We start from the raw sequence: 23,242 nt of genomic DNA on the forward strand, positions 1-23,242 counted from the left end.
GTGGGTGTCATTTATCTTCCTGCACTGAGTTTTCTCTGCTGAAGGTTTTTTCCCCTCGCTGCAAGACGTGCATACCAAATTTCCAGAAGTCAATCACTGCAAGCTAATAAAGATGCCCAATAAATTCAGAAAACACCTTCCAAAGAGAACACCGTATCAGGTGACAGCGTCATTCCATTATTAAATGTCAGTCCTGAAACGCCAGCGGAGGCAGAGCGGTTTAAATCGTCCGTCCGGCATTATTGCTGTTGTTTTCTGGCGGCGACAAAGACTGCAGTCAAAGGGCCGTAAAACGGAGGCTCTTCTGCCGCCCTTGTCCTCCCCGCAGACTACTGGCATCACTATGTACCCGTCACTGCACACTTCCTTTTGCTAAGTCCTGCAAGCGAACTAGCCGGTCCGCACAGCCCTGGAATGGAGCGCAGGGGACCAGTTTGGAACCATCTCCGCTTTATTCATCCCAGATCCCCGAACATTTGGGCTGGCCAGGCGAGTCACACAATTCCTGGGTATCTCTGGCTCAAGAGCGATGGTTTATTGTGCCCACTCGATCTGGCGGGGGTCCCGAGGTTAGGGGCCGGGAGGTATGTCCAGCCCCGGCGGGGTCTCTGCTGCCCCAAACAAGTGAGGCCTTAATGGTGAGGGACCTGGGAAGGCCCAAGGGGCCCGGCTTTCCAGTCCCAGCTTCGGAAATAGCAGAGTCTTATCCTCAGCCACGTCAGGCAGGTGTTCGCGGCGGGGTCTGCAGACCCGGGGACGTCTTCAGCCCAGCCCTGTTGTGAGGGACAGAAGGCAGCTGAGGACAAAGCAAAAGCTGCCACCCTCCAACCTGCCCACTCCTGGGTGGGGCATCTGGGACGTTCCTCAGGAGTCTCCCACCGTCTTAGTGTTAGTGCCTTGCTGGAGGGCAAAGGGGCCTTGACGAGGGCCAGGCCTCCGGTATCTTGAGGTCCTCTTTAGCATATGAAAGTTCCACTGAAACCTCCCTTTTCCTTGTGGTGCACAACCCGCCACCCCTCCCACCCCGGGGCAGCAGCTCTTCCTGCCCTCCGGTCCTGTCCCGGGCTTTAATAAACCACCATTTTGCACCAAAGACGTCTTGAGATTTCTTTCTTGGTCATGGGCTCCGGACCTCACCCGCGGAACCTCACCTGTAATCTACAGCTTCATCACTGCAGCCGGGAGGCTACAGGCCTGGATGACCCTGTCCTAACCCATTCGTCCCCGGAGCGTTCCCCAAACGGAACCGTATGTAGTTGTGGAGGCAAACGGTCCATGAAGGGTCAGAACAACCACGTAACATGAGATCCTTTCCCTGCCGTGCAGGTCCCCCGACGCGATCTGCACCCCGGGGTCACCGCCCGGCAGCTCCCACGGTCCCCGCCAGAGAGGACCACGGACTTCGGGCGCAACACATGAGGGAGGCGCGTTCGCCGGGACCCTGCCGCCTCTGCGTGTCCATGCAGCTCCGTGGGCAGCGGTGGGCACCCCAGACATGCCCAGGGGAGCCTTTGGGGAACCCACGAAGGAGCTTCTTCACCTTAATTTGGTAGATTAAGAGGAAAGACTTTAAACCCTTTAGGTTGCGCTTGTCTTCATGAGCCACGTGAACAGCAGTGACCCTGGCGGGAGGAGGGTGAACGGTGCCGCGGCCGAGAGGGCAGTGTGGGGTCCGGTGGGCTCCTCGCCGTCCTGCTCGGCTGCTCACGGCTCCGTCCGCCGCAGAAACAGGTGAAGCAGCCAGTCACGGCGCCGGCAGAGCGAGTGCCCTGGCACGGCCCAGGAACGGCGGCTCCGGACACGCCGGCAGTGCCGACCTCCGGTGAGTCCGGGAGGGCCGGGGAGGTCAGCTCGGACCGGGCGTTACGGGCAAATCGGGGAGGCGTGTTTTGGAAAGAGGTTCTGGTGAGAATGAGAGTTCGGGGTGTGGCTGTTTCTCACGGGCTAGGACAGGGGCTGCCGCGATGTCGGTGAGGCAGGAGGGACCTGCGGCGGCAGGAGACGGTGCGCCTGCCTGAAGTCTGTTCTCACTCCGATGAAGCTGTAGATTACAGGTGAGGTTCGGCAGGGCGAGGTCCGGAGCCCATGACCAAGAAAGAAATCTCAAGACGTCTTTGGTGCAAAATGGTGGTTTATTAAAGCCCGGGACAGGACCGGAGGGCAGGAAGAGCTGCTGCCCCGGGGTGGGAGGGGTGGCGGGTTGTGCACCACAAGGAAAAGGGAGGTTTCAGTGGAACTTTCATATGCTAAAGAGGACCTCAAGATACCGGAGGCCTGGCCCTCGTCAAGGCCCCTTTGCCCTCCAGCAAGGCACTAACACTAAGACGGTGGGAGACTCCTGAGGAACGTCCCAGATGCCCCACCCAGGAGTGGGCAGGTTGGAGGGTGGCAGCTTTTGCTTTGTCCTCAGCTGCCTTCTGTCCCTCACAACAGGGCTGGGCTGAAGACGTCCCCAGGTCTGCAGACCAGAGTACAGAGCGGGTGGGGTCTTCACCCCATCTCCACATGGCACCCACGCCTCTGCCCCCCAGCAGGTGGCCAGCAGCCCCTCGTCGCTCGCCGGAAGGCGGAGCTGGTGGATGCGGTTTGCGAAGGTAAGAATCCATCACGAGCTCCTGTGCCATTTTCCCTCCGTTGGGGCTGACTTGTCCGTAAAAACGTTGGTGCTCGGACCCCGGCGCGGCCTTCCCCTCGGGCCCCAGAGCCCTCCTTCCGAGACGCCAGAGCGCTTGCCTGGCGCCCGTCCAGCCCCGGGCCACGCACACCGGCCGCGGGACTGGCAGGCGGATGGGAGGGGCCGCCCGGCTCTGAGTCTGCAGGGACGTCTGTGTTCCCGAATGTGTCACTCGGGTCACTGTCGACTTCCTGTACCCATGGTCCTAGGAGCGGTCGGTCCCCGAGTGCTCGCGCCACTGACTGGATTCCGTGGGTTCGCATTTTCCTTTCTGTCTTCGGACCCACTTGGAATCGGTCTCATCAAAGACCCTAGTTCTCCCAAACTCTGCATTTCATCTGTCCTGGGGGTCTTTCCTTCTGTTTCCGCGAGCTGGGTAAGCCCCGGGGCGTGGGGGCCCTGTCTGCCAACTCCGCCCCGATCGGCTGTGGGTTTGTGCCTTGTCTGTTGCGCACTTTCCTCCCGGTTGCCCGTGACATTCCCTCCTCGTTTCGTGTCCGGTTGTCTCCTTATCTGGTGCTTCTGGCATCTGCCCACCGTCGAGAGGACGGTCCCGACGGCCAAGTGCGTCCGGAAGAATCAGCCGGAGAGACCAGAGTCAGAAGAGCAAACTGAACGGACCCAAAAGAATGAAAAGGACACAGCGTGTGGTCTCGGGCCTCATCTGCCCTGATTTGGGACTCGGAGCTGGAAGCTGTTGACGCGCCGCCACGCACCCGCCGGAGTGGCTCGGGTTACAAGGACGGGCGGAACCGAGCCGCGGGTGGGAGGAGGCTGCCGCCCGCGCAAGCCTGCAGTTCTAGGAAGCGGCCGGATCCGTCCTTCTGCAGCTGTGTGTGCCCGCCCCGCGAGCCGCCGTCCCGTCTCTCGCATTTGCTGGGTGACTTGAACGCTGTGCCCCATCTGCACGGGGATGTTCATGGAAGACCGGCCATAACCGCTCGGCACCGGAAGCAGCACCAGAGAGGGCAGGCGTGGGGGGCCCAGACCGCAGGCTCCTGGACGGGCCGTGCACAGAACGGAGCAGCGCTCCGCAAAGACAGGGAGGAACGGTTGTCACGCACAACGTGCACGGCTCGTGAGCCATCGTCTGAGTGAAAGTGGTTTCTCTGCCGCGCGGGACTCCATCCGTGCGCTCCTCCGAGCGAGACAAAGCCGTGGTGAGGGACAGCGGCCGCTGGCTGCTGGGTGTCAGGCGCACGGGAGGGGTGGGAATAGAGACAGACGGGGGCTTCATGGGGACGTCATTGTTCTGTGTCCTGACTGTGATGGTGGACCCTGCTCCAGTCCCCCACGAGCTCTCGTGTAGACCAACAGAGCGCCGTCCTTACACACCTGCTGGGATCACGTGCACACCTGAGACCCAGTCTCCCCCACCGGCGGAGCGAACGCTCTCAAGATGAGGTCGGACCCGTCACACCTGAATTCCCTTTTCCCTGCCACCCACCAGACCGCTCCTCCGGGGCCTCGTCCCTCCAACTCTTCAGCCCCTGGGGCAGGGCCGTTGTCTACACTGCTGGGTCTCTCCTCCTCGTTCCCAGATTCTGTGAATCCATCAAATGTCAGAGTTTTCGCGACCTGCTGGCGGCTCCGTGATCCTCTCCCGTTGTGTGGGTCGTGTTCTTTGTGCGTTTCACGTGTACTTCTGCTGGGTCGTGGCGTGGGCGTCCCAGGGCAGTGAGCCCTTGAGGTCTGGCCACGGGCGCCTGGTACACCGGCCAGTGCTGGGCCGGCGCAGAGCACGCGCTCCATGAGGGGACAAGTGACCGCACACATGGGAGGACCTGGGACTCAGGAGACACACACGTGACGGGCCCCGCGTCCAGAGCCAGAACTTTCTGGCCACAAACCGATGTTGTTCCCTTTACTCTGAACTGTTTCTAATCACAATTGGACCAAAGAGAGCACTGTGAGACCATGTGTGGAGAGTGGGCGGGTGAGCGGCACAGAGCGCCTGTCTGGGCTGCCCATCTGCTCCCACTTGGCCGGGTGCCCAGGAGGCCGCAGTGGACTCCGTCTGTGATGCCATTTGTGACCTGTGAAACCACCCCAACTCCTGCTCCATCCATCAGCCCCTCGCTCCCGCTCGGCTGGCCTTCATGGTGACTTTGTGGAGTAACAGGAAGACGGGACTGGGGAGGGAGCCGCTGAGGGGTGTCCTCTGTGTGTGGTGATGAGCTTCTTGTCCAGCAATACCCGGAGCTGCAGGGCTGCTGCTCCTTCCCAGCGAGGCGGCCACGGCGTCAACATCCCTACTTCCTTACTCTTTAGCTACACTGTCTCTTGAAATATTACCGGGGTCGGGTGCTTGCTCTTTCCCTCATACGGGTTTCCTCAACAAGTCCGTGTGGATGCGGGCCATGATTGCGTCCACTTTAAGGGAGGGGACTAAGGGGCAGATCCGGGACCGTGTGAAGTGGAAATTCGAGTTGGGTGGACCCAAGATTATGAGATCAAAACCAGGTCCTACATGAGTCTCCAGTCCCCTCCAGATAGTCACTTAGATTGGGGGAGAGGTCAGGGTTCTTGGAGAGTTTATCCCGCACACACCGCCGAGGGAGGGTCCTTCCTCCCTTCTCCCGTCCTTCCAGAAGTTTTGCCTTGCTACGGCTCTGGTGCTCCCCCACCCCCGGAAGCAGCCTGCATGTTGCCTCCTCGGGGAGCCTGCTATCCCCTGACCTAGTCCTTATAGCAGGCTACACCCTCTTTCATAGCTTTTATTATGGGAAGTAGGGAGCTACCGATTACTGTTGGCCCAGATCAACACGAGCTCCCTCCGGGAGGTTCCCCTGCCCTGATTCCTTTACCCAGCAGAGCAGGTGATTCCCCTACTCGGCAGAGCAGGTGCTCAGTCGGCGCTTGCTGGTGCAGAAGATGGACACCATGGCCTGTGCTGGGCACATATGCATGGCCGCCTAGTGGGGGAGGCAGCTTGGTGAGCGCTCTCCACGTTACAGATGACAGATGTCACTGTCACAAGGTACAAAGGAGCAAGGGACACTCGCTCTGTGCTGGCAGGTCAGGGAGGGCTTTGTAGGGAGCCGGCATCAGCGTGTGTTGAAGGGGATGGAGGCTCACGGCAGGGCAGGAGAAGCCACGCATACTCTGCTTCCTTCCCTGTGGACAGTCGGGGGACTGGCTCGGGACCGTGTCCTCAGGGCCTTCGCGCAGAGGGGGCACCAGTGCATTGTTATTGTAGATGGATTGTAATCCGGAGACTCTCACTGGTTGCCTTTGCTGGTCTGCTCGTCCAGTGGTGAAAGCAGGGGCTGTGAAGCCAACTGGCATGAGGCTTGAGCACCTGAGTAGTCAGGCTGTGAAACCCAAGCCAAATGACATAAAATAACGCAAACTTCCGTACTTCGCTTCCCTCAACCGTACGTGAAGGAGTCAGTGGTGCCTCGGCCGTATTCAGTGTGATAATGTATAGTCAGTAGTTCTTGGTGCGTGGATTTAACTATCACCGTCACCACCCCCAAGACCAGCACTGTGACCACCGTCACCATCATCATCACCATCACTATCACCGTGACCTCCATCATCACCAGCACCGTCATCACCGTCATCATCACCATCATCATCATCATCACCATCATCATCACCATCATCACCATCATCATCATCATCATCATCACCATCACCATCATCACCATCATCATCATCACCATCACCATCATCACCATCATCATCATCACCATCATCATCATCATCATCATCATCATCACCATCATCATCATCATCATCATCATCATCACCATCATCATCACCATCATCATCACCATCATCACCATCATCATCATCATCAACATCATCACCATCACCATCATCACCATCATCATCATCACCATCACCATCATCATCATCATCATCATCATCATCACCATCATCATCATCATCACCATCATCATCACCATCATCACCATCATCATCACCATCATCATCATCATCATCATCATCATCATCACCATCATCACCATCCCTGTCATCACCATCACCATGACCAGCACCACCATCATCATCATCATCATCTCCGCCATCACCGCCTTGATTCTCATCCTTACTGTCATCATCAGTAGATTCATTTACACAGTTTTCCTCTTTCATCACCAAATTTATGAGCATTTCATATACTCAGGTGCCATACTATATCGACTTGTGTCCACTGGGTTGTACAGGTAGTAATCACACATTCATTGTTTTCCAAATTGAGTTGAATTTTACCAAATGTGGTCCGTTTATCAACTGGAACTTGCAAGGCTGTTGAATTGACAAGGACAACGGCTTCAGCATTGGGACGTTGGCTCCAAACTCTATTCGGTGGGGTCTCAGTGTTCTATTGGACTGCGTGGCTTCTAGGGGATTAGTAATGTCTTCAAGACTTGATGGCATAAACCAGCCAGCTGTGGGCTGGGCTACTGTGGGTTGTCCTGAAGGAGTCAGGGAAGGGGTGAGGTGTGTGGGCAGCTCAGGGGTTCATTGAGACTTGGCAACCGGGTGATGTTTGGGGAGGAGTGAGCAAGGGACGTGTTGAAGGGCGGGCTGTGCACACAGCAGGTTGAGGGCACCAGCAGTGAGTCAGACAAGCCAGGTGGGAGCCTGGGATACACTGGTGACCTTAGGGCACTCACTGAACGTCTCTAGGACTCAGTCTCCTTATCTGGAAAGTGGAGCGGCAGGAGCCCCTGACTTGTAGGCTCGTTGTGAGCTCTGGAGCGGGGTGTGGGCTGTGGCGCACACCCTGGGACACCCTGCTGGTGTCCATCTGCCAGGACGGTCTGGGCCGTGTTGCGGCAACAGGCAATCCCTGCCTCTCGATGGGTTCGTGCTTCAAAACGGTGTTTCTCACTCCGCACGTTCAGCCAGAGGCCCTCTGGCTCTCTGAGCCGTTGCCTCTGTGTCTTGGGCCAGCGCTCCTGGACGCCTTGACCCTAGGCACCCACGCTTCAGTCTGTGCCTCTCGGGTTGCAGGGGTGAGGGAGCAGAGCACAGGAGCTGCTGTCATGGGTACACACGTGCTTGGGCCCTGGAGTGACACCTGTCACCTCTGCCCAGAACGCGTCGGCCTGGAAGGTCACGTGGCCCCACCTGTCTGTGCGGGGTGGGGGGAGGCACAATGCTCCTTGAGCCCCAAGAAGTGGACTGGGCGTGGGGGCCGAGCGGCTTCCCCGCACCCCCCGGAGCAGGTCAGGTGGAAGCGTGTGCGTTATGTTGTTTTGTGTCGCAGTGAACGGAGAAGCTGGAAGGCGTCGTAACTTGGTTTCTGTTCGGAGACACCTGTCAAAGCAGCCTTGTCCAGGCGGCCGTGCCACTGTGTCCTGCTTCCGAAGCATGAAGGAGCGGGGGTGCGGGGGGTCGTGGTGCCGGATGTCAGGTCGAGGCCCTGTGAGTGGCTCTTGTCTGTGGAGTCAGGTCCTCAAAGTCTCTGAGCCACTGTCTCGTTTAGAATTTTGCTGGGTCCCACCTGATTTAAGATTTAAAAAAATCTTGAAGAGAAGTGAAAGATGTCATTTAAAATGTACAAGTGCCTTTAACCTCGAGAAGCCGAGACGTCGGACCATTCCCAGTGCAGATCGTAACCGGATTCCAGAAAGTCGACCCTGCACAGTAATTCAGACCGGGAAGGACACGGTGGGCTTGGTAATGTAGACCTGTGTCTTCAGTTGTGAGAATGATTGAGGTTCAGTCAGAACTAGGAAGCCTGCTTGATTTTTTTTTTTTTTCTTTTGGAGGGAGGCATAGGCGAAAAATTATTTCTTGGTCCAGTTGAAACATTGCACAGGGATGTGGCATGTGGGTCGCTCTCAGGGAGCTAGGAGGAGCTTGTTAGAGACACAGCGGTGACCCGCCCCTGGACTGGGGAGGGCCTCTGTTCCACCAGTCCCAGGACTGGGGCCCCTGGGGGTGGAGGGGGGGCGAGTGCCGGAGACTGGCCCAGGTGGTGGTGGACGATCCTGAGGACAGGCCGAGTGAGGCCCCAGGAACCACAGACCTTTTAGGAGGCTGGGATTTCCCTGGAGCTTGAAGGAGGAAGTTTGGGGGTGTCTCTGTGAGCCAGGAAGGGGCAGTTCACTCACTGCATCTTCGGTGCCTTGATTTCCCCTCCATCTACCCCTGGGACCTCAGCGAGCGTTCAGCGAGAACTGGGCTCTGTTCTCTGGTGCTCGGGGCCACATCATTTTAAGGCAGAAGCATTTTCCAGTCTCCCAGATGGGAAGCCAGCAGGTTCTGGAACGCCGTGCTGTTCGGTTAGGGGTCCAGCGCGGCTGACGGGCAGAGGAGCGTCTCGCTGGGGACGGGCTGCGCCGCACACTCTCTCCCCAAGGTGCTCTCTCCTCCTCACCCTGCCCGTGTCCGACGTGTGGAAACACATCACCCACTAACCTGGCGGCCTCGTCTGAGTGAGAGTGACGCTGGGGTGTGTGCAGAGGTGATTCGTCAGAACTCCATGCGTGGAGGAAACGGTTGGGACAAGGACACAAGGAAATCTATGGTGAATGAACAGCGACAAATCCAGGCAGATGGGGAAAGCGAAAAGCTAATCAAGGCGCAGATCAAAGAAGTGGAGAATGAAGATCAGGACGCGAGGCTCTCGCTGGCGTCCTGGTGGTCGCCGTCTGCAGCTCCCCAGCGCCTTTTGCACAATTTCGGCGATGCTTTCTCCGTCAGCGAGACCCTGCCAGGGCCTTGTACCTCTTGCGGGAATCTTTCTCAGCAGGGAGGTGGGCTGATTCACTCCGATGCCGCCACGTCTTTGGGGGACAGAGTGCGTCCGAGCCACGCAGACTGGTGGTGGGGAAGGTGCGTCTGCCTTCAACACAGTGCCGGGCCCGCGGTTAAAAGGGTCCCTCCCTTCGTGACTTAGCGTAATGGAAAGGGAGACAAGGGGACGTGAGTTCCCACCGTGTGAGTGGGGCCGAGGGTGACCTGACCTGGGTTCCCACAGGCGCCACCAGGACTTACGGATTCCAGTGACCGTGCCCATGAGAAAACGGTTCCCGTGCGTCCCGGGCAGCGGCAGCTCCCTGGCAGGCCACACGGGAGCTGGAATCAGTCTGGCCGGTTCTGGGCGCCGTCCGGCAGCCGTGGGAGAGCCCGGGGCGGGGAGCTGCACGTGCAGCCGGGCACAGCGGCAGGGAGCGAAGCCTGTGCCGGGTGTTGTGGCGGGGGGCGGGGCGCTGACATTTCGGGAGGCCGTGCACGGGGCACGGGACGGTCCCCAGCAAAGGAGCCACGTGGCCCAGATGTCCACAGCTCGGGGCCCACAGACCTTATCCTCGGGTGACCGTGTGTAGACACCGGTGCCCTGCAGGTATGATCTGGCTTCGGGTGCGCAAAGGCTGGTCCTCCCTCACGTCCCTCCCTCAGCCCCAACGCTGGCTGAGCCTGTGGGCTCCCTCAGCCCCTGCCCATGCGGCTGGCACCCCGGGGCCTCTCTGCACACCGTTCTTTCTGGAGGTCTGGGGGGTCTGGCCTGCCTCCCACCATGGCCCCTCCGGCTCAGGGGTCCCAGGGAGGGGGTGTCCAGACCAGAGTTTGGAGCCAGTCTGCACGGCCAGCCCCAGCGAGCCATGCTGGTGGCCCCCAACGTCGCTGGCAGGCAGGCCGGAGGGGGCCGGGGCAGTTCCTGCCCTGCTCCGGGGCTCAGAACCAGGGCTCTCTTCATGCCCACACGTAAAACAAGGGTGCGACGAGTGAGCTGTTGGGTTTCATACCCTGGGGGCTCTTCAGGTTCAGGGAAAGGAGAGCGGGGGGTGTGGGGAGGGTCTTGCCACAGGCGGTCCTGAGTGGCGGGCTGCCTGGAGGAGGACTGGCAGGGCAGAGAGGGAGACATTCAGAGAGGCATGGGGGGCTGTGAGAGGGCAGCACTGGGCCGTCTGTATCTCAGCACATGCACTAGGCTGGCCACGTGCAGGTCCCCATCAGAGGTCACAGGTCGCAGGGAACCCAAACCTCTGTTACACTGTGTAGGTTTCTAGATGCTTCTCACCGGCTCACTCACTGGACTGTTGTCTGCGAGGACGTCTCGGACAACCTCCTGCTAGGGCTGCGGCTGTCATGGCTTCCCTGTGGAAGAAACCATCCCCTGAGAGAAGCCATTTCTCTCCATGGTTTCTTGGTTCATGTTTGTTTTTTAAGGATTTATTTAGTTATTTTTAGAGAGAGTGAGAGAACAAGAGAGCATAAGAGGCAGAGGGAGAGGATCCCAGACTCTACGCTTCGTGGATCCCGACACAGACTCCATCCCGTGACCCTGAGAGCACGACCTGAGCTGAAACCGGGAGTCGAGGCTCAGCCAACAGAGCCACCCAGGCTCCCTGCCACGCTTTTGAAGTCACCTTAATATTTGCATTCACTCTCAACGTTGCTACACATCCTTGGTTGATTGCTGCTTCGTTCTTCTTTGAGAATCAGAACTTTTTTTTGTTGCTTTTAATGCTATTTGCCTAAGATATGCCTTATAGTTCTCTCTCTCTCGCCATATTAAATACACGCGGTCTATGCACACACGTACACGCTGTCCTCACTGTGCTTTCCTTCGGCTTGTGAACACCACTTAGGTTCAATTGTTTTAACATGATTTGCTTGAGAGCCTCCACCTTTTAAAAAAGTGTATTTAACTCGCTTATATTTATTGGCTTACTCATATAGCTGGACTAATGGCTCCCAACTTATTTGTGCGTTGTGCATGCCAATCCTTCTCTTTGCTTCTTTTTCCTCCCTCTTTTCTTGATGTTACTCTGACTGACTTGACTTTCTTGGGAGGCGTTCTGGTGTGTGGTTAAGGACAGACCTACCACCTCCCACCCAGTGTTCTTGGGCAGCAGCCTCATCTCCGGGCGACTCCAGTTCTCTCTCTGTACAATGGGATAATAATAGCGCTTGACCCTAGTGTCCAGGTGGAGACAAGTGAATTAAAGTCTGTGAAGTGTCTGCAGAGAACTATACAATAGCCCTTGTATTCAGTTTTTTCCTGTCAATTTTATGTGTGTGTGTATATATGTAAGAATAAAAACCACTTATACTCTTGCGTTTTTAGCATATTTTTTATAATATGGTCTAGAATTATTCCATGTACATATCTTCCTCCCAAATGTGACAGGGACATCCACCTGACCTACCTTCCTTTCAGACCCACCCTTCACAGCCCCCAGGCTGTTGTCTGCAATGATTTGTCCAGTGTTGGGATCTCTGTCATTTACAACCGGTGCCCTTTGATCTTTATCACGAGGTTCTGTGTATTTGTTGGAGGAGCTCTCTGCGGCAGCTGACCTTGACCTGTGGGGTGTGTAGACCTTCTCTCTCTGGGATGTATTTAACCGCACAGACGGTCCAGGAAGAGTTGTGGATGATTCCTATCCATTACCTCTTAGAATATTGCCCCTCTGTGTCATCTCTGTCCTGCCCGTCCGTGCTTGTGGCTGCGAACTGGACACATGGGGCATTTAGACGGAGTGGTCAGGAGGCGCCCTTTCTGCCAGGGCTCCCTCCGCCTGCCCTGGGCTCCTGCCACCAGTAAGGCAGCAGGCTGGCCCGATGTCTGCTCGTTCACATCCTGAATAAGAGGGTGGTGGGTGCTGTCGCCAGGCTGGGCGTCCTGGGGGAGCAACGGTGGCCGTGGGAGTGTGGTGTGCTTCTCATCTACTGAGCTCCTAAAACCCCAGACGGGCTCACCCTGATGCCCCGAGTAAGGACGAGTGGTTGCAGGGCGGGCAGGACCCCGCGTCATGGAATGGACGCCTGGCTCTGACCCTAAAGTTACTTCTGGGCTCTTAAGCCATCTTTGTAAAAAGGAAAAAAAATAAGTTTCAGCAATGGGTTTTTAACTTTAATTTTTTTTAAGAAAATAATTTTGTCTCAGGTTCATTATTTTCCTTGACACTTATTTTTCAGCTGGAAACCCAGCTCCCAGCTAAGATAAATTTCAACTAAACACTGGAGTAGAATCCAATTTAGATGTTCCACTAACTCAGTAAACCTAATTAACTCGGTTCTGCCGTTTGAGCCCGTTTGCGGGATGTGATGTTTCTGTTTGGTAAGCAGATAAGGAGATAAATGGGTCACTGTATTTATGACTGTTCATTATTCCTTTAATATGCACACTGGAGAGTGCTCGTCCTGATCACTATTAAAACGCTTTTATACCATTTTCGCAGTAATTGAGCGAACCCGGCAATTTGTACTTTGATTCTCTCAGTTAAGTAATTGGCGACCACAAGCCATCATTGGTTAATAACACATTTCATCACGCGGTCCGCTGTGTATTTAAAAATACCTCAGGGGTGCTCGGCGATTACGCGTGGACAGGAGGGCACGCGCTCCCTTGCTGTGGCTCCCGGAGGCCGTGGCACCAAGTCCGGTGAGGAGTCCGGCGTCTCCGAGGCAGCCATGCATGGTCTCTGGGGACGGCTCCAGGCATCTTGGCCGTTTGAACCGCTCCTGATACGGGTCTGACACGCGGGACGCAGGCAGGTGGCTTGCCGAGTCGGTGAGCAGCCCGAGTCCCGATGGCAAGGCCCAGCTCAGAGCTCGTGGCCTGCGAACACTTCCTGCGAGGCGCTGGCCTTCTAGCGAGGGGCACAGCCCTGGAGGGAGCCGTCAGTGGGCGTCTGACCGGCTTCAGTTCCTTGTCCCGCCGCAGCCGCCTGGGAGGCGTCTGATGGGTGCAGAGTGGACACCTTCTCACCCCTGAGGGTGGGAGGTGACCTGGATGGCTAGGATTCCCAGAGGCACAGGGAGCAGAGGGCGTCCTGGTAAGTCATGTTCCCGGAGTCCCCCAGGGACCTCGGGGGCAGCCCTTGCAGGCGTGGGGGTCCTGCCAGAGGCAGGCAGCGGCCACGGGGAGCTGCTGCGCTAGGCCCTCCCCCTGCTCCCGCTCAGGGCAGCCTGAGGGGTCTGAGGCGGGAATGCAAGTCCCGATTTGGATGGAAGAGTCATGGTAGGGCGGGGGAGGCGAGGAGCCCAGCCGCCCACGGACTCTGCCCACTCAGGGTCCTGAGCCCCTTCCCCGAGTGGCCGGTCACAAAGCCTGGGTCGTGCTCGGCTGTGGGCCTTCTTCCTGGACGTGATCCTCACGCTGGAGTGGGCTGGAGTGGGCTGGGGCGGGGCTCGCGGCTGTCAGGCGGCCTTGGGCCCCCGGGGAGGCGACTCCAGTCCCGCGGGGCGCGCGTGGAAACGCCGTGTCTGTTGCGTCCGCTGCCCGGACCTCAGAGCAGCTGGTGTGCTGGCATCTGAGGGTGAGCCCTAGCCTCCCCGGGGCTCGGTGGCACTTTGGGTCCAATGAGGCTTGGTTCGGACGGGACGAAGAAGGGCTCTCCGTCTGGGATCCAGAGGGAGACGTCTGGGGCAGAGCTGGCGCGGCGTTGGGCTGTGGGGTGGGGCCCTGACCTCGAGCCTCCTGTGGCTCCGGGCTGGACCTGGGTCCGCATCCTGGACCCAGGTTCCTCTTGTTTCCAGCTTCTCTGCTCCCCGCCAGCACTCCGCTGCGGTGCCGGAGACGGTGCCGGAGACAGTGCCGGTGCCCTGTGCAGGTGATGGCTGCCCATTTCCATGCTGACGAGGTCTTAATGTGTCTCTGCAACAGATTCTGCAAGTCTGGGTGTTGGGGGGTCAAGAGCCTTGCTCATCCGTCAGGGAGGCGTGGGGAAGGGGAGATGAGGGGGGCCCAAGAAGCAGCTGCTGGGGCAGCAGGAGGGGAGCTGGGAGGCTCTGCCCAGAGAGCACTGCTGGGGGCGGGCAGGGCTGGCACGGAGCTCCCCCAGAGAAGGGCACCTCCCGTTCTCATGGGACACCGTGCACACCCTGCGGCCCCCAGGACACCAGGCCTGGCCTCGGACATTCAGGAGTGCTTCCCGATAGTCCTAAAGGTCAGGTCCACCTGACACAGGCAGGAGCCCCGGATGGCAGGAGAATGAGGCTCCAACCCCACAGATGGCTGCGGGGCCTGCCCGTCCAAGGCGTGCAGATGGCCATGGGGTCTGCCCGTCCACAGAGTCCAGATAGCCGGGGTCTGCCCGGCCATGGTGTCAAGTTACCCCGTGTGCATGACAAGTCGCCCCAGTACTTACTGTGATTCCTTGTGATCTGGGTGGGCCTGGCTGGGCTGGATGGCCGAGTGGGGTCCTTCTCACGGCACCTGATGTCCTGCAGGCTGGAGATGGGGCTCAGCCCTCAAATGAGGAGGTCCCAGCAGGTAAGCTCGGGCTCTTTTGCATGCTGGCTGCGTGGCTTCCAGAACATTCTGCATTCGCCCGAGATGCAAGCTCTCTCTGCTGGAGCCCAAGGAGCCAAAGAGTGTCCGGACAGGCCGGAGGTGGGTCTGCTTCTTGCTGGGAGCGACTGTAGGTGGCCCAGTGCCTGGAGGCCTGGCAGGGAGGAGGAAGAGCCCAGCCCCGCTCTTTGGGGTCTGAGAGCCCCTAAGCCACCACCTCGTGGCCTGGAGGCCCTAGGCGGACGGCAGCCTCCCGGGCTCAGCTTCCCCGGCAGTAGATGGATATGAAATCTCCTTGTACAGCTCAGACAAGGGAGAACGCAGGACACTTGTCATCTCGCCCGGAGCTCCAGAGCAGGGAACCATGCTTGTCTTCATGGGCACTGATCCGAAAAGCTCACAGTTATGGTCAGTTATCAAGAAGGGATTTGGCAAACTGGGTTAAACATTCAGCATCATTGTTTTTTGCAAAGTCGATGTACATTTTTGGTAATAATTTAACTGCGATAGAAAGCCATAAAGAGGGGCGCCTGGGTGGCTCAGTTGGTTGGGCGACTGCCTTCAGCTCAGGTCATGATCCTGGAGTCCTGGGATTGAGCCCTGCATCGGGCTCCCTGCTCAGCTGGGAGTCTGCTTCTCCTTCTGACCTTCCCCCTCTCGTGCTCTCTCTCTCTTTCATTCTCTCCCTCTCAAATAAATAAATAAAATCTTAAAAAGAAAGAAACAAAGGAAGAAAGCCAGCACACAGAACAGGGAGGCGAGCAGCCGGGCTCATGGTGAGTGGGGAGATGTTCTTCCTGGCAGCTGGGTGGGTTTTAGCCGGGCTGGCTGGCAGGCGGTTCGGCTGTACGCAGCGTCTGTGCTGGTGGGGGAACTCTTCAAACGTCTTAAGGGAAACCTTCCTCCCGGGGCTCCTGTGGTCGGGGCCTCCTGCCTGTCCCAGGGGCTCGGGGCTGGCCCTTCAGGAAGGTGGGTCTCTTCCCGGCCGGGGTGCGCCCCTCTCACAAGGAAGCCCCTGGAAAAAGATGAAACACCATCGGACCCCGGGGGAGATGGAGGGTTTTCTCCCGTCCTCAGTCCTACAGGAGGAGAGAGCCCCTGACCTGCTGGACCTGGGCCAGTCCTGGGACCCTCCCTGGCTCCTTCGCTGCAGGGGCCGACGGAGGTGCACCAAGGGCTCTCGGCATTCAGACCCGCCAGCTGAAAGCAGAAAGCCAAGTCCCAGCTAAGCATCCTGAGGACAGAGTGTCTCAGGGGCAGGATGGGTTTTCAGGATGCTGGTGAGCAGACCTCCCCTCCTCTGACGCATCTCTGGGTCAGAGTGTTCATGTCGGGGTCTGCTTTGGGGGATGCAGCCTGGACCCTCTGCTGGAGCTCCTTCCAGGCCATCTGCCAGGTCAGGGAAGAGCTGGACAAAAGTCGTTAGAAGAAGGAGCAAAGGCTGTGAGTAAGAGAGGGGCAGAGATGCTTACAGGTCGAGTTATAATTTTAAAAGTCCCGTAGAACTGATGAATAAATTAAAATATGATCTTTAATAATAGGATAAATTAGACGAACCTATGTTTATTAAAAAAATCACATGAAAAATTAAGAGGGGAAATACGGGAAACTCTTTCCTAATGTATTTAAAATCATGGATTTCCAGGAAAACAGAAAAAGGTCCCTAAGGTCTCCAGGCCCCTTGCTTTGTACAGGACGGGTTCCAATCTTCATGCCATTGAGGTTTTCCTGTTACCCAGTTTTTACAGACAAGGAAAGGTAAAATAATCTGCTTTTAGTTTTCTAGAAGTGGCGCGGCTGTGCGGGGCCTGGAAGCGGGTGTACACGCCGTGAAACTCAGACCTGGACGAGGGCTGTCCCGTCCACCACCAGCCAGCAGGGGCGTCCCCAGAAGGCCTTTATTTCCACCGGCTCTCCGGAGATCTGTCCGGGACCTGCGTGTGTCAGTGGGCTCAGTGTCGGTGGGACTGGCCGCTCATGGGCCTGACGGGAGCATGTTGGGGTGGAGAGGGATGCCAGGAGCAGCAAGGGGACAACGGGGCAGACTGGTACAGCCCACGGCACTGTTTTCTTGGAGAACCGCTCCCTCTACCCACAGAGGGACATCGGCCTCAGACCATGCCTTGCTGGGCGATCAAACCGCGTGCCCGTCTCGCCCCCGAGGACGTTTCGCAGGCGGTGGGCGGTTCCATCCCGGGACTTGGGCCCAGCATTGCCTCATCGTGGACCTTCCTGGTCACGCCTCAGTAAAGTGCCATCATTCGTTTGAGTAACCACGTCCTGAGCCTGAGATAAAACGGTAAAGCCTCCATGTCATATCCTTAAATGTCTCAGTCTTGCCCGAATGTGGGGCTGTCCTCTCTCATGAGCGACGAACACTGTGACTTTGTTTCACTGTGTAATGAAGTTGTAAACGTCGAGCCCGATTGCGTGTCTGGACTGAAGGTTCTTTCTGCTTTATCAGACATCCCATGAAGAATTTAGAGTTCCTTTACTTTTCCGTGTGTGGACTCGAAATAAAGCATTTCTTTTGCTTGCTTTTACAAACAAAACTATAAAATGTATTTTCCATATGTTCTTTGGTGTGTGGGGAGACGCTCTGCAACACAGGTCAGCACACACCGAGTGGAGGCGCATCAGTCCGCCGTTGCGAGAGGTCGCTGCGTAACAGACGAGCCCAGGGCCTCTGTGGAGCGCGGTAAGCGTCATGTCAGCTTGTGACCACTGACCTCTGCTGGGGAGACTCTGTCCTAAGCTCAGCCCCCTTGGGGGAAGCCAGGGGCCGGGGCATGTGCCGGCCTTGGTGGGGAGACTGGTGTGCCGAGCGCCACCTCCTCCGGCCAAGGCCAGCCCGGGCACATCTGCAAGATGCCGAGGGGTCGGCGATGCTGGCATCTGGGACTTGCGGATGTGCATGGAGATCAGAAGGACGTACTGGCCCCCGGTGAAACGCAAGAGTACGGCAGGGTTCCCAGAGTTGAAAGAAAAAAAACCCAGATGATAGCTAGAAACTTGACAAAACATCAAAAAAGAGTAGGAAAAGAGTAGAGTTGAAAGTGAATAAAATAAGTAACAAGGAAGAAATAAAATTAAGCATTTAATGACATCTTAATGTGAAGAGAATAAATTCTCCTCTAAGTGACAGAGAATGACAGATTGATTTAGAAAACAAAATTCAGCTCTGTGATTTATAAGAAACACTTAGAATAAGTGGCGTAGAGGTTGAATATAAATGAGTGACAATTTTAACTTCATACAAAGAAGAATTTAAACTTAAAGGCATTCAAGGGGAAAGTAGGTCATTATATAATGATAAATTGCCTAATTTATGAGATATTGAATTGAATAGGCATAAATTGCTAAGCAACAAACAGTATAACAACTAAATATGTAGAGACAAATAGAAAAGCCTGAATAACAAGAAAAAAAAAAAGCATTATGGGATATTTGAATGCATCTTTTTGGAATTAAACTTCTCTAGTAGAAAATAAAAAAGAATTTAAAGGACATGAATAATAAGCAGTGTAACATAATTTATGATCTTCAAATAGAAAGATCACTCTTGTAATATTGATTGGATATGTAAAAAATGGATTGCACTTAATCACCAAGAAAACTTTCGTTTATCAAGCAGGGATATTACAGGTTATTTAATTTGACATATAAACATGGTTAGGGATCAGGAAATCTAAAATCATAATAAAATATGCCAACAACTTCCAAAAGGGAAAAAATACATTTAAGAAAATCTATAAATGATTCTTAATCAAAACTGTGGCAAACAGGATTCTAAGAGGACCCAGGTATATGGGGTCTGTGCAATTCCCTCCCCTTGGGTGTGGGTAGAACTTATGAATCCAACAAGACCTCATTCCCATGATTATGTTCTTGGGCAAATGGGAGACTATCTTGGTGGGCCTGACCTAATCGGGTGATTCCTTTAAAGCGGAGTTTCCTTAGGCTGGAAGCAGAGAAGGAATAAGAGGGACATGCGGCTGCCGGCCGTGGAGATGCAGCACCCACGCTGTGACTGCCTGGGGGCCCACGTGGTAGGAGTGGGGTTTTCTCTAGTAGCTGAGAGTCATCCTTGCCCAAGAGCTAGCAAGAACATGGGGGCCTCCCTCACACAGCCAGAAAAGAGTGAGTCCTGCTGACAGTCTGAGGAGCTTGGAAACACGTCCTTCCCCAGTTGAGCCCCGGATGAGGACACAGCCAGTGAATGGTTTCAGCCGATGAGACCAGAGCAGGGGGCTCTGTGTATTGGGCAGCTCGGGCTGTGGTAACATACACCACAGTCTGACGGCTTTAACAGCAGACACTTATTTTCTCTAAGTTCCTGAGCCTGGAAGTCCAAGATCAGGGTGCTACCCGGGGGGAGTCTGCTGAGGTGTCTCTTTGTGGCTGGCAGACAGCCTTGCTTTCCTCTAAGTGGAGGGAGAGTGGGTTGGAGTCTGGTGTCTTTTCTATAAGGACGCCAGTGCGACTGGTCCAGGGCCCACTCATACGCCCCCATTTAACCTTAATTACCTCTGTAAAGGCCCTTCCTCCAAATACACTCACTTTGAGTTTAGAATTTCAGCAGAGGAGTTTGGATCCTCCTTTTGTTTGGATCCACAATTCCATCCGTAACACAAGCTAAGCCCAGGCCAGCCATCTCTGACCCATAAAACTTTAACATAACAGAATCCTGTTACAGGAAGCCGCCAGATTTATGGCAATTTGTCACGCTGCAACAGAAAACTAATGCAAAAACCCTAGGCAGAGATATGTCTGGAATGAAATGAGAGAAAAACAGACTGTAAGAACACCAAGTCACTTCCTTTCGCACAGGGCCCTTGTCACTCTCGGTTTGGTCTGGAGGCTCCAGCTAAGGTAATGAGACAAATACTCGGTAACTAGTATAAATACTGGTGAAGCAAAGAAAAGACATCTTTTTACCTAATGATCTAATTGTACAGCTAAGAAACCCAGAAAGATTTTTTACCAAAAAAAAAAAAAAAAAAAGCCTGACTGGAGTTAATTTAAAATTTTTGTAGAGGTTGCTGGATATAAGATAAATTTTCAACGTCAGTAGATAGTCTTTGCATTAGCAATAAGCAGTAGGAAAGAAAACCAGGATGACGTCTAGTTAAAATGAGAGCAGGTCTGGTATTAAAAACGTCTTTGGGAACAAATGGGAAACTGTCTTTGTCCGTTGGGGCTGCTGTAAGGGGACATCATCGATTGGGAGGCTCAGATAACAGAAATTCATTTTCTCCTGGTTCTGGAGGCTGGAAGTCCCAGACAGGGGCGGGTCTGCGGAGGCCCCTCTGGTTCTCCTCGCAAGGCCTTCCCTGGGGTGACCAGCAAGAGGGAGACTTTGTGGTTCCTGCTTTTTTTGCAAGGACCCTCGTCCCCCCACGAGGACCCTGGCCTGAGTCCTCAGCGCACGGCCACCTCCCCAGATGCTGTGCCTGCAAACCGTCCCGCTGGGCACTAGCTCCTGAATGTATGGGTTTGCGGGGACGCCCTCGGCCACGGCAGATGGGACCCCTTGTTCTTGGCCAGAAAATCCTAACGAGAACAACCAAGTCGATTCTCCCAAAACTAATACACGAATTCCAGGCAGGATGAAAGCCCCAGCTGACGCCTGGTGAAGGTCAGACAGAATGACCTTGAAGCCCACAGCGTGAGATTAAGGCCTCAGAACAGCCAAGGAAATTAGAGGAAAACCAGCGGAGAGATGTGCAATCTTGGGGCCCTCGGTCACGCAGACGCCGTGGTAGGAACCGGTAAGCGTCCCGGAGTGGGTCCTGGCTCACGGGGCGGGTGGGGGGACACGTGAGGAGAGGCCGTGACCCTGGGACACGTGTGAGTGGGACTATGTCCCAGGAGTGCACCGCCTCGGATCCGTGCCGCGTGAGCCCGGGGGCAGGTGCCTGCGTGTCCCTCTGGCAACAAATGGCTGCGAGAGCCGTCTGAGTCGAGCCGGGGACCGTGACGCAGCAGCCGCGCCTCACCTTGCGGATTCTTCTAGAAAAAGCCCAGAGTGCGGCCTCTCCGACAGCCTGCGGGAGAGCTGCGCTCCTCAGTTGCGGGGACGCTCGGTCAAACCGTGTACGGTGGTGCGTTTGCGATTTCCCAGCTCAACAGAAGGGAGACATTACGGAACTCCTGTGGACTGTGCGCACTTAAGGACCCGTTAACGGCAAGTGCATTAGCATTTAAACTCGCTCCTCACCCTTCTCCCCAGATGTGCAGACTGGAGGAGGTGGCGGGTGCTGGCAGGGGGGCGCAGGCCTGCGGGGAGAGGCAGCCGGTGCCCTTGGCCGGGCGCGCTGCGGCGTGGAGGGAGGGAGGGAAGCGGTGTGTCTCCAGGCGCGTCACCTGCCGGAGTCCGCGCTGCTTTCCGAGGGCCTCGCTGGCGTGTCCCTGCATCGAGGCTGTCCGCCTGGTCCAGACGCGGTCCTGGTCCTGGCCGGCCACCGAGCTCTCCTGGCGCATGCACACGCCGTGCCTGCTGCCGTGTTGGGAGAAGCAACCATGAGGCCTTGTCCTCTCGCCGCGTCATCCCTCCCCTTCCCTCCTCAGGCTCCTGGTTTCTCGGCCCCGTCTCAGGAAACGCCGTCTGTCCTCACCGTATCTGTCTGTCCTTCCCCAGGAGGCTGGCTGGCTGGGGAAGGACAGACAGATGTGTCTGTGGCTGACTGGCCCCCAGACCCTTCCTTCTCTGCGTGGCTCCATCTCCCCTGGCCTCTCTGGGCTCCCACACCACCTGTGGTGTCTCTCCCTGACCCCGCCCTCGCCACCCTGCACCGGGCCCCGAGTCTCTGCAGCACCCAGCTCCCACCTCGGGGCGTCAGTCCCAGGGAGGCCAGCAAGGTCCACCCTCCACCCTCCTTTGAAGACGGTCTCCCGTCTCCTGCCCATTCCCTCCAGCGGCCTCTTGCCGCAGACCCGGCTGTGTCCCCAGCAATGCCGTGACCCCGTGACCCGGCAGTACCTGCTTCCCCTCTTGGACGACTCTGCCATTCCTGTGCGAGCAGAGTCCTGGACGGGCTGGGGAGGCTCAGGCGCGGCAGCAGGGCGTGGAGAGCCAGAACCGGAGAAGCAGCAGCCGGGGCAGCTCCCTGCTGAGAGGGAGACGCAGTCCTCCGCGGGGCGTGCCAGGGGCTCAGGACAGCTAGCCCGGATGCATGGCCTGGAAGGGGCTGCCTAGGGCAGCGGGGGACTGACTGCACCTGCTGTGACCCTCCCTTCGCGGCCAGCATGTCAGCACAGGGTGCATCACCCTCCGCGGCGCGGGAAGGCTAAGGACCCGGGAACAGACGACGGGGCCAGCCGGGGCAGCGGCACGGCCATCCGTCCTCACACCTCGGTGCGCCTCGCAGCCACGGGTCACCTCGGGGCGTGGGCCTGGCTCAGGGCCCCGTCTGGGAGCCGTCCAGGGGGCTGCGGGCTAAGGAACGTTGTGGAGGTTCTGGGGCTGGGGGCCTCGGGCCACGAGCGGCAAACGGAGACAAGGAAGGACCTGGAGCGCGACGTGGGTTTGTAGGCATGTGGGACTCGACACAAGCCGTCCTGTGGGTGGGGCGTGCGTCGGCCCCAACAAGGCAGGGAGAGGGCTTTTTCTCCAGGCAGACACTGTCCCAGCTCTCAGCGAGCTCTCGGGGTCCCCAGAGCCCCCCGGAGCTGAGTGAAGTGGACGAGGATCCCACTGGCTCATGTGTGCCGGACAGGACTCGGGCGATCGGGGTCCACCACACCCGGCCTGGAGTTCCTGCAGCTCGGCCTCCCTCCCCCGCAGGCGCAGGACCCCGGGAGAGGACTGCGTCCGGCCCCGGTTCCCGTCATCGCTCAGGCTCCCCTGTCGTCCCTCCCCGGGTCCGGCTCTCTCTCTGCCCGCCTGTGTTCTCTTCAGACTCGGCGTCTTCGCCTGCGCTGTAGGACACACGCTTGTTGGGGCTCTGTGCTCCCCGGGGCGGGGACTGTCCGTGGACACGGCTCGGCCACACAGGCTCCCCTGGAGCTCCGTGGACCGGGGACACCGGGAGGCGCCCCTCCCCGTCCTGGGGAAGAGTCGGCCTGTGTTCCTGCCGGCGGCGGGCAGCGGGCGGGGCCCTGGAGCTGGGTGGGGCTGGCCGGGAGTCACGAGTGGGTCTCGGGCTTCCAGAGCAAGGCCTGGCTGATTGGTAAGATTCGAATCTGGTTTTCCTTCTGATCATCTATTTTTCTCCTGCACAAATCCTCTGAATGACATGTAGATAAATTCTTGAAATTATTAGTGTTCCACTTGAGAGGAGATTTCTTCGTCTTACCTATTTAACTAATTTATTAGTTACAATTACAACTCAGAAGGGCACCGACGGCAGCATCATCAA

This window comes from Meles meles, chromosome 7 (genome assembly GCF_922984935.1).
Source record: "Meles meles chromosome 7, mMelMel3.1 paternal haplotype, whole genome shotgun sequence".
In the NCBI taxonomy this organism is placed as follows: domain Eukaryota; kingdom Metazoa; phylum Chordata; class Mammalia; order Carnivora; family Mustelidae; genus Meles; species Meles meles.